Below are 12,761 nucleotides of genomic sequence, written 5' to 3' on the forward strand. Positions count from 1 at the left end.
TTTTTTAAAGGCTAAAATCAGAAGATAGTGGACCTGACTCGGCTACTGGAATTGTGACTGTCTTTTCTCCAATTTCTAGGTTTAAAATAATATCCTGCTAACAGCTCCTGGTGACATCAATTGTCCAGTTTGACTGGCTTCTATTCTGTGACACCAAGCCACTGACCACACATTTTCAGCTCAGTGATGAGCATCTAAAGCAAGCGGAATATTTAATAGGTTAGGCTGAGGGGATCAGATTTTATCTCTAAAATGTAATTTGAGAATCTTGGGTACTTGGTGCACTAGCTTTAGGGCCAGAATCAGTACCACCATAAAATAGAGATAGGAGAGAGCTGAGGTGTGTATTAAAATTCCTATAGAAAAGCTAGTGCACAGACTAATACAGCAACTTTGCAGAGAGCAGCAAAGCTATGACAAGCATTCAGGGAGTAAGGCAGAGAATAAGAGAAAGAGAGGAAGTATGAGATAAGAAGAGAAGCAACTAATGGTTGTCTTATTAGCATGATTTCTTATTAGCACATTCTATACCTTATTAGCATAGAATACTATGGAAGAAATGGTATTTTTCATAGTATCTTACGACATTATTCTTGTATGAACTGTTTTTCACTTTAACTTGTACATTTTCGTTCTTTGAAAACAAATGAACTTTAATGATGACAAATATTGACTGATAAGTAACCTGGAACAGGTCATCTTTGCTCTTCACTCAGACCTATAATGGACCTAAATTAAGACCTAAATTAAGTCGATATTATTAATGGCTCATCAAAGAAGAGTGTAGGACAAAAATAACACATGTGAAAAATGGTACCACAATGCTCAGCTCTTAGATCTAGAGGAAATGACCTTTGAATTTATTTTTCCAAACAAGGTATATTAGAGTATGGGAAGGTTTAACCAGGAAAACTGAGAAGGGTCAGGAATATTCTAAGAAGATAAAATGGCAAAGGCTGAAGTGAGAAGGTGGGATAAAGCAAAAAATGAATCAAAACAGCTCTGGAATTGGTGTGACAGACTATGGTTGAGTGCAGGACCAGATATGGAAAGAAAATTGGAGTTCTGTACTTCCATGAGCACATTAATTCAGGAATTTGAACTTCAATTTGGTCTTGATTTTAATCTCTTTAAATCACATCCTGAGTTTGTTTTGTTGGTTTTTTTTTTTGCTTTGTAAAAGGAATGGTACAAGATTAATAAAGTTCTTTAAGTTTTTACATGCAAGTCTCCATACCAAAAACTGCATTGTCTTCCTCTCTCAAATATGCAGGTTTTTGACAAAAAAAAAAGGAATATGAATATATATATATAACCAAATTCAAAGAAAGGTGAACCTACAGAGTATGGAAATTGCTGAACAATATCGTTGACACCACATGCAAGTAAGATTGTGCTGAAAATTATTCAAAAACAACTGGAACAGCACATCAGCAGGAAACTGCCTGAAGTACAGGCTAGATTTAGAAGAAGCTGTGGTACTAGGGATATTATAGCTAATGTTAGATGGATCTTGCCTGAAAAAAGGGAGTACCAGAGGAATGTCTATCTATAGTGTTTTATTGACTGTGAAAAGGCATTTGACTGTGTAGATCACAAAAAAACTATGGCTCACTCTGAGAAGAATGGGAATCTCAGAACACTCAACTGTGCTTATGTGAAACCTATACTTGGACCAGGACGCAGTCGTCTGAACAGAGCAGGGAAACACTGCATGGTTCAAAATTGAAAATGGTGTACACCAGGGATGTATCCTTTCTCCATAACCTTTCAATCTATATGCAGAACAGATCATCCAGAAGGCTGGGCTGTATGAGGAGGAATATGGCATCAGGATTGGAGGAAGACTCAACAACCTGTGTTGTGTAGATGACACAACCCTGTTGCTGAAACTGAGGAGGGCCTGAAGTACTTGCTGCAGAAGGTCAAGGGCTATATAGGTTTATCTGAGGGAGGGTGAGATCAGGCTGCTCCTTGCAGGCAAGGATTTTGAAGCTTCATCTGACATATTCTGGACATGTTGCAAGGTGGAACCAGTCCTTGGAGAGGGACATTGTACTTGGGAAGGTAGAGGGACAGCACAGGAGAGGAAGACCTTCAATCAGATGGATTGACTCAATGACTGGTGTAATGAGGGTAGGTGTGCCAGAAACAATAAGATTGGCAGAGGCTAGAGAAGGGTTTTAGGGCTGTTGTACATAGGGTTGCTATGAGTCACAAGTGACTCAACAGCACATGACAACAATAACATGCATATTACAGGTGTATATAAAGGATATATATTATATCATTTAATATCATTTTTATATAATAATATTAAATGTATTTCAATACTATATATTGTATCACTTATTACTCAATAGTTTAATGTGAGAACTTGACTGATTCTTTACTCCTAAGCCTTTCCCTGTTTGAGAGTCATCATATTTGAAATGCTGATTTCAAGGACTGTGCTTACATTAAGACTACCCATAGTACTGCCACCTTTGGAGAGAATTCTAATGTGCAACCCAATGCTGGGCCAGGGTAAAGGTTCAGTAAACTCCTATTGACTAACTTATTGAATTAGTAACATTTCTTCTTAGTTACTCATGGTGACTAACAAGGTTCATTAGTTCCACCACTCCAGGCATGCTGATTCTATACAGAAAAAGAAAACAAGGAAGTGGAGAAAGGGGAAGAAGAGTAGAAGAGGAATGGAAAGCTTCATCTTTTTTTGTTTTTTAAAAAAACAACATACCATTCATATTTTCAGAACCGACTCATGGCTGCCCCTCCAGTGGGTTTTGAGAGGTGAAAATCACAAGGGAGGAGATTACTCATCTGGATTTTTTTTGAGCAGCTGTTGGAGTTGAATTCCTGCCTTTGGGTTGGCAGGGCAACTCCTTCCCACAAGGTCACCAGATAAAAATATAGTTATTTGACCAAAATGAATTCATATTGTACAGTTTTAATCCTTACCATTTTATCCTCTTCATTCCTGTTTCTACTTTTCTGCTTTGAGATCTTGAATTTTAATGAAAGAAGTATCATGACTAAGCATGATGAAAGAAGAATTGATGCCTTTGAGTTGTGGTGCTGGAGAAGACTCTTGAACATACCATGAACTGCCAAGAGAAGAAACAGGTCTATCTTAAAGAGAGTGAAACTGAGTTTCTCCTTGGAGGCTGGGATTTTTAACCTCCGTCTCATGTACTTTGGGCATGTGACCAGGAGAGAGCGATCCTTGGAGAAGGATATCGTGCTCCAAAGGGTGGAGGGGCAGCACAGGAATGGAAGACCCCAGATGATGGATTGATATTGTAACTGGGGCAATGGAGGCTGGTGTGTAAGAGTCAGTGAGATTGGCTCAGGACAGGGCAGGCTTCAGAGCTATACTACATAGAGTCACTATGAGTAGCAGGTGACTCAGTGACACATAACAACAACAACATCATTGTTTTAAGTTTAAGGAGAAAAAAGAGTGACAAGTTAGAAGGCAAGGTAGAAGCTTTAGTGTACTTATAAAAGAGATGCATATATACTATAAATAAATTAGAAACAAAAACAAGCGTAAAAATACCTAAGGATCAATGTTTAAGGAAGAAAAATCATGATAAGGGCAAATACTTTTTTTGCTTAGACCTGTGGTGGGAGCACAGATTATAGAAGGAAAATAGATGAAGACATTTGTAAACAGTACAGAGAGCCGAGCAGGCCACGGTATTTTACAGCTTCAGGGCCCCTTATGTTTTATTGTTATTGTTTTAATTAAATAGAGATGCTGGTAGGATGTGCACACCAGGGTCTTGGCTGAGTTTTCAATTCCAGAAGGATTTTCCTAGTCCTGTCGACACCAGTCTGTTCTGTGGATTTCTTTTCCTCAAAATAACTGGTTAAACATAAGGGCGCTACCTTTCTTGGTGTTCCCTTTAATTTCTCTCCCTCAAGGCAAACACAGGAGCCTATTTCTTTTAAGTGTTTAGACTCTGTGAGAAATAAATAGGATGATCAAAATTCAAGTAAAACATGGAGAATGCTTCAAACTTACCAGTTCCCATAATGGTAACCTTTGGTCTTTTTCATGGATATGACTCCTCTGCATAAATATAACCCTAAAAAAATTAAAACAAACAAACAAATAAATATATATTACCCTAACTTCATCTAAGTCCACCTTTTCTGAATTTAAACCAAGTAGAAAATAGGCACCATGGTGCCTGCCTTTGTGCACTGTGTTGTGAAGACATTCCCTTAAGGTAGGTTTCTAAGAATGCTGGAAGTTTGCACTCACAGAGAAAAAGAACGGGACAAATTGCTCTCTCTGCAATTACACATGGTTGATCTATTGACACTCTATCAAATGAAGCGTTTACACCCTGAGAGGGAGCCCTTGCATCATTCTCAAAATTGCAGGCCCTCAGATCACCATTGAATGTCTAGCCTTAAAAAATTTGCAGAGATAGACAAAGAATAAAGGAAAGAAAGCATAGCAGGCCACAGTAAATAACTGTATTTATGGCACTGTATCATAATGGAAACATCAATTCTGCTTTCTAGGGGGAAACTACCGAGAAGACTAACCACGATATTGGCCTCCACTCTGATGCCAGATTGGCTTGTAACTTACTCTTTCAAAAAGCTACAAGCCAAATTTCAGTGCCATACAGACTACAACATGAAGATGAAATTGTACACAATTTCCAAAGCATGTTTAACAAAGAAACAGACATTCCAAGCTTGGTTTCTGAGTGGTTCTCCACTGTCACAAACAGGAGAGGTAGAGCATACGTCTAGTATGGTTTTGAATACATAAATAAGTAGGTGCGGATAGCAGCCATTTATTTAAGCACCCAACAACGGAGTATCATATTTAATTCAGAATATGCCAATCCATGTAGTAAATATTTTCTGAGCTAAAAAACTCTCAAGAATAGCTTGTCCTAGTTTATATGTACATGAGTTATGTAATACACTGAAGTTAAACTCTTGTGCCATTTATGTTTGGAAATATAGTCCTTTTCCAACCACAATTGTTTACTAATTGGGCCAACCACAAGCTCAACATTGCAGTGTTAACAGCTCAAGAGAGGTTTCACAGACAAAAGAAGTAAATAAAGTCTGTTGATTCTTCTATTACTGAATGCAAAGAGTTCTTGACACCATCAATTTCCAATAAGACAAATGGATTGCAATATCCAAAGCCCTTTATTACAGATCTGGGAAGGCAATGAGCTTTCTCTCAAAAACTACTTATTTGTCTGGGAGTGGTCATTAGTTTTTACACTTGAGTTAGATACTAATTTACTTAACAATACACTTTTGTTTGTAAAGTTACAGAATTTTTACATATAAAAAGAACATTTAATATATAGGTTCTAGTAAACAGACAACTTATAAAATAGTTAACATATAACTGAGAAAAACAGTGCTGAAAAGGTAAATACTAATCCAGGAAAGGTGCATTTCCCTTACTGGTAAACAAGCAGCTTAAGACACAATTTACAAATGACTGAGAAAAACAGATCCGAAGAGGTAAATACTAACAAGGAAAGACACATTTCCTCTCCTGGTAAAGAGGCAGCTTAATGCACTTTACATGACTAAAGAAAGGAAAAAAAGTATGACATACTTCTCCGAGGATTGGTCTCTCCTGGAAACATGCCCAAGGTATGTGAGATAAAGCTTCAGAATCCTTGCCTCCAAGGAGTACATTGTTTGTTTTATTTTTTTAAAATTATTATTAATTTTAATGAATGTTTACAGAGACTGAGGATTTCCATTCATTCATTGTTGCACTTTTCTCCCTGCCCACCTTCACTCCTCTCTTTGAAAAGTAAAATTCTTTCATTGTTATGCAATCCCTCACCCTGATAGGGTGATATAATTAAGTTCCGAATTCTCTATATAGGTATCAGTTATAAAACTATAGTTCTTTTTCTTCAGCCTGCAAAACTAGTTGCTTAGCCTCCAAATTCTCTATTTCCTCTCTTTAGTCATGTAGAGTAGTTTAATCTCTTTACCAGAAGAGGAAATGCATCTATCCTAGATGCTGGTGAAGCTGGTTCTCCAGTCCTATGTAAACAGTATGTTAATCTGCGTTTTACCAGGAAAAAAAAGGAGGCCTTCCTAAATTACTGATACATAAATGGGAACTGTCCTTTTCAGATGTAGAAATTACCTTTTCTTACAAACGTGCATTGCTAAGGAAGGAAATATAAAAAAATAAGGCCCCTGGAATAGATGGTATACCAATTGACATATTTCAGCTAACAGACGCTACCCTGGATGTGCTCACCAAGTTGTGCCAAGAAATCTGGAGAAAAATCACTTGGCCGACTGACTGGAAGAGATCTATATTTGTTCCCATCCCAAAGAAGGGTGAGCCAACTGAGTGTGGAAACTACAGAACAATATCCTTGATTTTACATGCAAGCAAGATTCAACTGAAGATTATCCAAAAATGACTGGAACAGTACATCAGCAGAGAACTGACGGAAGTCCAAGCTGGATTTAGAAGGGGTCGTGGTACTAGGGATATTGTTGCTGATGTTAGATGGATCTTGGCTGAAAGCAGAGAATACCAGAAGAATGTATATCTGTGTTTCATTGATTATGCAAAGGCATTTGACTGCATGGATCATAACAAACTGTGGCTGACTCTGAGAAGAATGGGAATCCCAGAACATTTAATCGTGCTAATACGAAACCTATACTTGGACCAAGAGGCAGTAGTCAGAACAGAGCAGGGTAACACTGCATGGTTCAAAATTGGGAAGGGTGTGCGCCAGGGATGCATCCTGTCTCCATACCTTTTCAACATGTATGCAGAGCAGATTATCCGAGAGGCTGGGCTCTATGAGGAGAATTGTAGCATCAGGATCGGTGGAAGATCTATTAACAATCTCCTTTATGCTGAAACTGAGGAGGACCTTATGCACTTGCTGCGAAGGGTCAAGGACTGCAGCCTTCAGTATGGACTGAGGCTCAATGTCAAGAAGACAAAGATTCTCACCACTGGACCAATTGGTAGCATCAGGATGGATGACGAAGAGATTGAGATTGTTCACAGCTTCAGTTTGCTCGGCTCCACAGTCAAACTCTTGACACCAGCAGCCAGGAAATAAAAAAACGTATTGTGATGGGAAAGTCTGCTGTTAGGGACCTCTCTAAAGTACTCAAGAGCAACGGTGTCTCTCTGGAGACTAAGGTCTGCCTGATACAGGCCATGGTTTTTGCAATCACTTGTTATGCATCAGAGAGTTGGACAATGACTAGGGAGGAGAGAAGGAGAATTGAAGCCTTTGAGCTGTGGTGCTGGAGAAGAGTATTGAATGTACCATGGACTGCCAAGAAAACAAACAGATTCATCCTAGAGAGGGTTAAGTCAGGCTACTCCTTGGAGGCAAGGATTCTAGGGCTTCGTCTGACATACTTTGGACATGTTGTAAGGAGAGACAGGTCATCATGCTTGGTAGGGTAGAGTGACAGCGCAGGAGGGGAAGACCCTCTATGAGGTGGATTGATTCAGTGACTGGGGTAATTGGGATGGGTGTGTCAGAGGCAATGCGGTTGGCACAGAATAGAGCAGGGTTTAGGGCTGTTGTACATAGGGTCGCTATGAGTTGCAAACGACTCGACAGCACATAACAACAACAACAACAGGGGGCTTAGTGGTAAAGACTTTCATTGCCAACTCAGTGGTATGTGGTTCAAATTCACAAGCTGCTTCATGGGGAAAAAAGACGAAAGATCTCCTTCTGTGTTATTAACTGCTTCTGAAAACTCACTGGTTCTGAATTGAAAGTATACAACAGAAATAACTCGTCTCTTTCTGTTCATCCCTAGTTCTTGGAAATTCTACCTTTTGTATTATTAGTGCAACCCACAGTGGACTACACCACGGGAGCTCCAATGGAACTTCTACCTTTTAAATAATTGTTAGAACCTCCTCCTCTACATAACTTCTTTTTCTGCTTTAATTTCATTTCAGGTAACCTTAATGTTATTGTCACCATTTTTTTTATTTCTTACTGTCCTCTGTCAAAACACCAAAAAGTTCTAATATATAGAGCTGATCATGTCAAATTTAATAAAACTTCAATAGTTTCTACTTTTCTGCTAGGTAAACATTCTCCTTAAAATAGTATCTGCGTGGCTTCACAAATTAGTTATTATTTGTGCCATCTAGTCAGAACTGTCAGCAAGTTTTCAGAGGCAATAAATCACAGGGGAGGAAATTGCCCATTTATCTCCTTCAGAGCAGATAGTGGATTTGAACCACACCTTTGGGATTGCAGTGAAACTTCTTACCATTAAGCCACCAGCGCTCCCTTCACAAAGCAGAGTTAATATGAACTTACCAGAAGGTAAGTTCTCTGAGGGAATATATTATTTTCTTTTGTTCATTGCTATATTTCTCATACTTATAAGCATGATTGATTCAAGCTACAAGCCTAGCATTCAACAAATATTTGTTAAATGAATGAAGATATAATTATTCCAACCTTACACTTCTTGCCCTCCTCTCAATTCCCTAAGGTTGACTGTTCATGAAATACCCTATTCTTCTCTATCTCCTTTCCTTCTCCAAGGAGTCCAGCTCATTTTGAAATTCTGTTGTTCTGTGTGGTTGAGTCGCCTGTGACTCATAGTAGCCCTATGTACAATAGCTCTAAATTCTGTCTCATTCTGAGTCAGTTTCACTGTCTCCAATATACCTGCCCCTAACACCCCAGTCACTGTGTCAACCCATCTCATCCAGAGTCGTCTTCTCCTACATTGTCCCTCCACCCTTCTAAGCATGTCCTTCTCCAAAGACTGGTCCCTCCTGGCAACATCCCCAAAATGTATGAGATGGAGGGTGGAAACACAGCACATGAGTTAAAGGGTTGGGCCTGGGACCAACACCTGATTTGTTACCTGCATAATTATTTTCATCTGCACTTTTGGGTAAAATGCTTATCTGTCAAATTTTGCTCTAAAACTGAACACCCAAATTAAGATAGACTAGGGGGAATCTGTTCTGGAAAATAATGTATTTGAATTTTATAAATAAACTATAATAATAATAATAATAAACAGGACTTCAAAAACCCTATGTATGTCAAAGTATAGCAAAAGAAATTTCACTTATCACCTACATATATCACCTTCTATGTCGATAATAATGAAGAACTTGCCTGTACTTTTTCCAAGACAGATATATGTTCTGACAACCAATGATCTTTTCAATATTCTTTGCCAATATCACAATTCTTTATTCATCAATAACAATCGAAATCGTTGTTAAGAAATAAAAAGCATATTGCTTTGTTGTCAAGAAACTCTTTAAAGTGGTGTGGTGTTAAGGGTTTCTTGTTCAGGATAGCTTTCCTGACCATTGACTTTGGCTTCACTCTGTGGGTTGGTGGGAATATTTGAATATGCTATGTTAGCCTAACCACAACAGGATTGGCTAGTCTCCCCAGTAAATTGAGCAGATTAAGCAGCAGATTCTGAGGATCTCATTACTAGCAAAAGAATGCAGCACACCCTTCAGGGCTAGAAATTCTTTTGCCAGTCAGATTTACCAGAGAGAACCCAGCAGCTGCAGTTGCACAAACTAGAGACCTGACACAATACAGCTGAACTTGGGACTGTTACCCCATGGAAATAGAGCTAGAAACCTTGACCTTAATTTGTTGGAAGACTGAGAGTACAGCCATAATTTGCAGGACTAAGAGCTTTGCAACACGGACCATGAGATTGAAGATTGCGGTACCTGCAAATACATTTCAGAAGCTTTCCTGATTAATTGATTGTACGTGCTTCCAATCTGATTTATACCCTTTTGACTTTCTTAATATTGTTCTATGGGCCTGTGAGCATTTTCAACAGATTTTGGACCAAGTAAATAACTAAGATTGGTGTTGAAATTAGTAGAAAGAGGTAGGAGACACATCTGAGCTCTTGGGAATTGGTTTTGTTTTGTTGATGTTGTTGGCAGGGACAGTGTCATGCATGAAGTTGGCAAGTGTCAGATACAGCCTTCCAAGTGTGATCCTTGTTTTTTTAACAAGTTACAAAGAGCCACCGTGCCAGCTAAAAGACTAAGGAGTATCTTGTCCAACCCATGATATTGCCAATTGATGAATATTTATGTGAAAGTTAGACATTAAATAAGGAAGAATGATGAAGAACTGATGTTTTTGAATTGTGGTTTTGGTAAAGAATAGTGACTATACTATCATACTGCCAAAATAAACAAAGAATCTTTCTTGTGGAAATGTACATCCTTAGAGGTAAATATTGTAAACCTTCATCTTGCATATTTTTTATGCATGTCCTTAGAGGGAGTCGGTCCTTAGAAAAGGGCTTCCTGCTTGGAAAGGTAGAGGTTGCCAAAGGAAATGAAGACCCTCAAGCAGATAGATTGATAGAGTAGCTGCAACAATCCGTTGGAGACATAGAGGATAGCTGAGAATTGGAAAGTTTTAATCTGCTTTAGATAAGGTCACTGCGAATTAGAACTGACTCAGTAGCATCTAAAACAACAAACTTGAGAAATATTTTCTAGCAGAAGTTATACCTTGTTGTCAGTTGGTAGAAACGTGGGTTTGACCTGAAATTAATATCAGTGGACATTACAGGGCCACCAGAAGAAAACCAATGATAACTCAATTACAACATAGGTAAAAGCCATGGAAAGATTTATCACAGAGGAAGATATTTAGATGACCAAGAAATCCAAATCAAAACCCCAGTGAAATACCATCTAACCCCAGTAGAAGTGGTAAAGTTTAACAGGAGAGCAAATAATAAGTGTTGGAGAGGATGTAGAGAGATAAGAACTCTCATTCAGTGTTAGTGAAATTGTAAAATGGTTCAACCACTCTGGAAAGAGGATTGGCATTTCCTCAAAAAGCTGAACATGGAAATTCCATATGACCCAGATGTTCCACTGGTGGAATATACCCCGAGAAAAATTAGAACTGAGACACAAAATGGAGATTTGTCCACCAATGTTTATAGCAGCATTAGTCACCATTGCAAGAAAATGGAAACAGCCAAAAGTCCAACCACAATAAAATGGACTGAGAAGTTGTGGTACGTTGACATGATGGAATACTATGCAGCACTCAGGAGCAATGATTTTAAAAATTACTACATGACTTGGGAGGGACTGGAGAGCATTATGCTGAGTGAACTAACTCAGTCTCTTAAGAACAAATTCTTTATAAGATCAGTATTGTAGAAATGGAAAGATAACTAGTAAATGAGGTATGAGAATCCAAAGAGAAAAAGGGTAGGAACAGAGGGGTGAGGATGGGCAGAGGGGAAATCATAGGGTCGCACAATCTGATGGGTGGAAGTAACGGTAAGTAAAGAAAATGGATGCAGCAGAGATCTGGAAAGACAGGGTAATGATGGGTATAGTTCAGTGTTAACTGATTTTATGAAATACAGTGCATGAGAGTGATTGTATGAAACACAATATGAATGAAGGATAGTGTGAAACATAATGTTCATGAACATCATAAGAAAACCAATATAAAGTAAAAATTTACTTTTTGTTTATTAAAAAAATTAAGTGGAGGGAGCTCTGGTGGCCTAGTGGCAAGATGCTGCACTGCAATCCCAGAGGTACATGGTTCAAATCCACCAGATGCTCTCTTGGAGAAGGAGGGGGCAATCTCCTCCTGCACCAGTCAGATCTGATTTGATGGTACACATAAAAATAATACAATAAAAATTTTAAAAAAAGTGACATCCTTTAAAAATAAATAAGTGGAAGAGGGAATGCTAAGAGTTCTTAAGAATGAAGACTGAAAGAATAGCTCACCAAATAATTAATTGCATTTTCATTATGTTCAGAATGTATTGACTCTACCACTTTTTTTATCCAGTGCAGATCACTGAAATGGGTTCCAATACTTTCAACATATCTGTTCTTTCACAATAGTTTAACTTAATATAGTTAGAAATTTTCATGAATTTTCTGTTTTTCTATTTGCTTTTGTTATTTATAACTGATTAACTTGGGATTAATTTTGCCTGAGTGCTGATTTGTTGTTGTTGTTGTTGTTGTTATGAGTGGTCGAGTCACCTGCGACTCATAGTGAATACTCATGAGAAGTCTGTGTGTGTTAGGGTTGGCCTACTCCAGCATATAGGGAATTGAAAAGTAATTCTCAAATAAGATATCATAGTAAGAGAGACTTGGTTTTAAATGTATTTCTTCACTCTTCCTATTTTTTTTTTTGGTAACCTTTTGTTCTTCTACTTTCTCATCACTCTTTAGACTCTTTTTGACTTGCTTGATGTTGCTGCGCTGTCCTGCTGAATTGGAACTGCCTCATAGCTGACCGTGCAGCAGGTTTTCAGAGGCAGACATCTCATGGGAGGTGATTGCTCATCTTTCTTTCTCTTCAGAGCTTCTCTGTAGAGCACTTGGTTGATTTGGAACTATGTGCTTTTGAGGCAAAGAGAATATCAATAAAATTTATCCCCTCCATCAGGGAGAATTGATAATTAATTGAAGGACCCCCGAACCTGTGGTCCTGTCTTGTCCCGAGTAGACGGTGAAGACCCAAGACTCCAAGACACCGGCTTGATGCAACAGCAAGAGGAGAGGTTTATTGCGGAGCTCCGGGCCGACCCGTATCTCTGGCAGGAGATAGAGGAGTCGACCTCGAGCAGACAAAGTTGGCTTTTTTTATACACTTTAGGGGGATACAACTGGGTATCAGCTTCTCATTGGGTGATGAAAACACAGTTTGAATTCATTGGTTCGGTTTTCG

At 38.5% G+C, this 12,761-nt stretch overlaps 1 pseudogene; it reads right to left on the reverse strand.

Annotated features, from left to right (window-relative positions):
• LOC102866892 overlaps nt 1-12,761 on the reverse strand; it is a 64,496-nt pseudogene that overhangs the window by 27,282 nt on the left and 24,453 nt on the right.

The sequence above is a fragment of the Elephantulus edwardii genome, unplaced genomic scaffold, assembly GCF_000299155.1.
Source record: "Elephantulus edwardii isolate Elephantulus edwardi_28Jun2011 unplaced genomic scaffold, EleEdw1.0 scaffold00077, whole genome shotgun sequence".
In the NCBI taxonomy this organism is placed as follows: domain Eukaryota; kingdom Metazoa; phylum Chordata; class Mammalia; order Macroscelidea; family Macroscelididae; genus Elephantulus; species Elephantulus edwardii.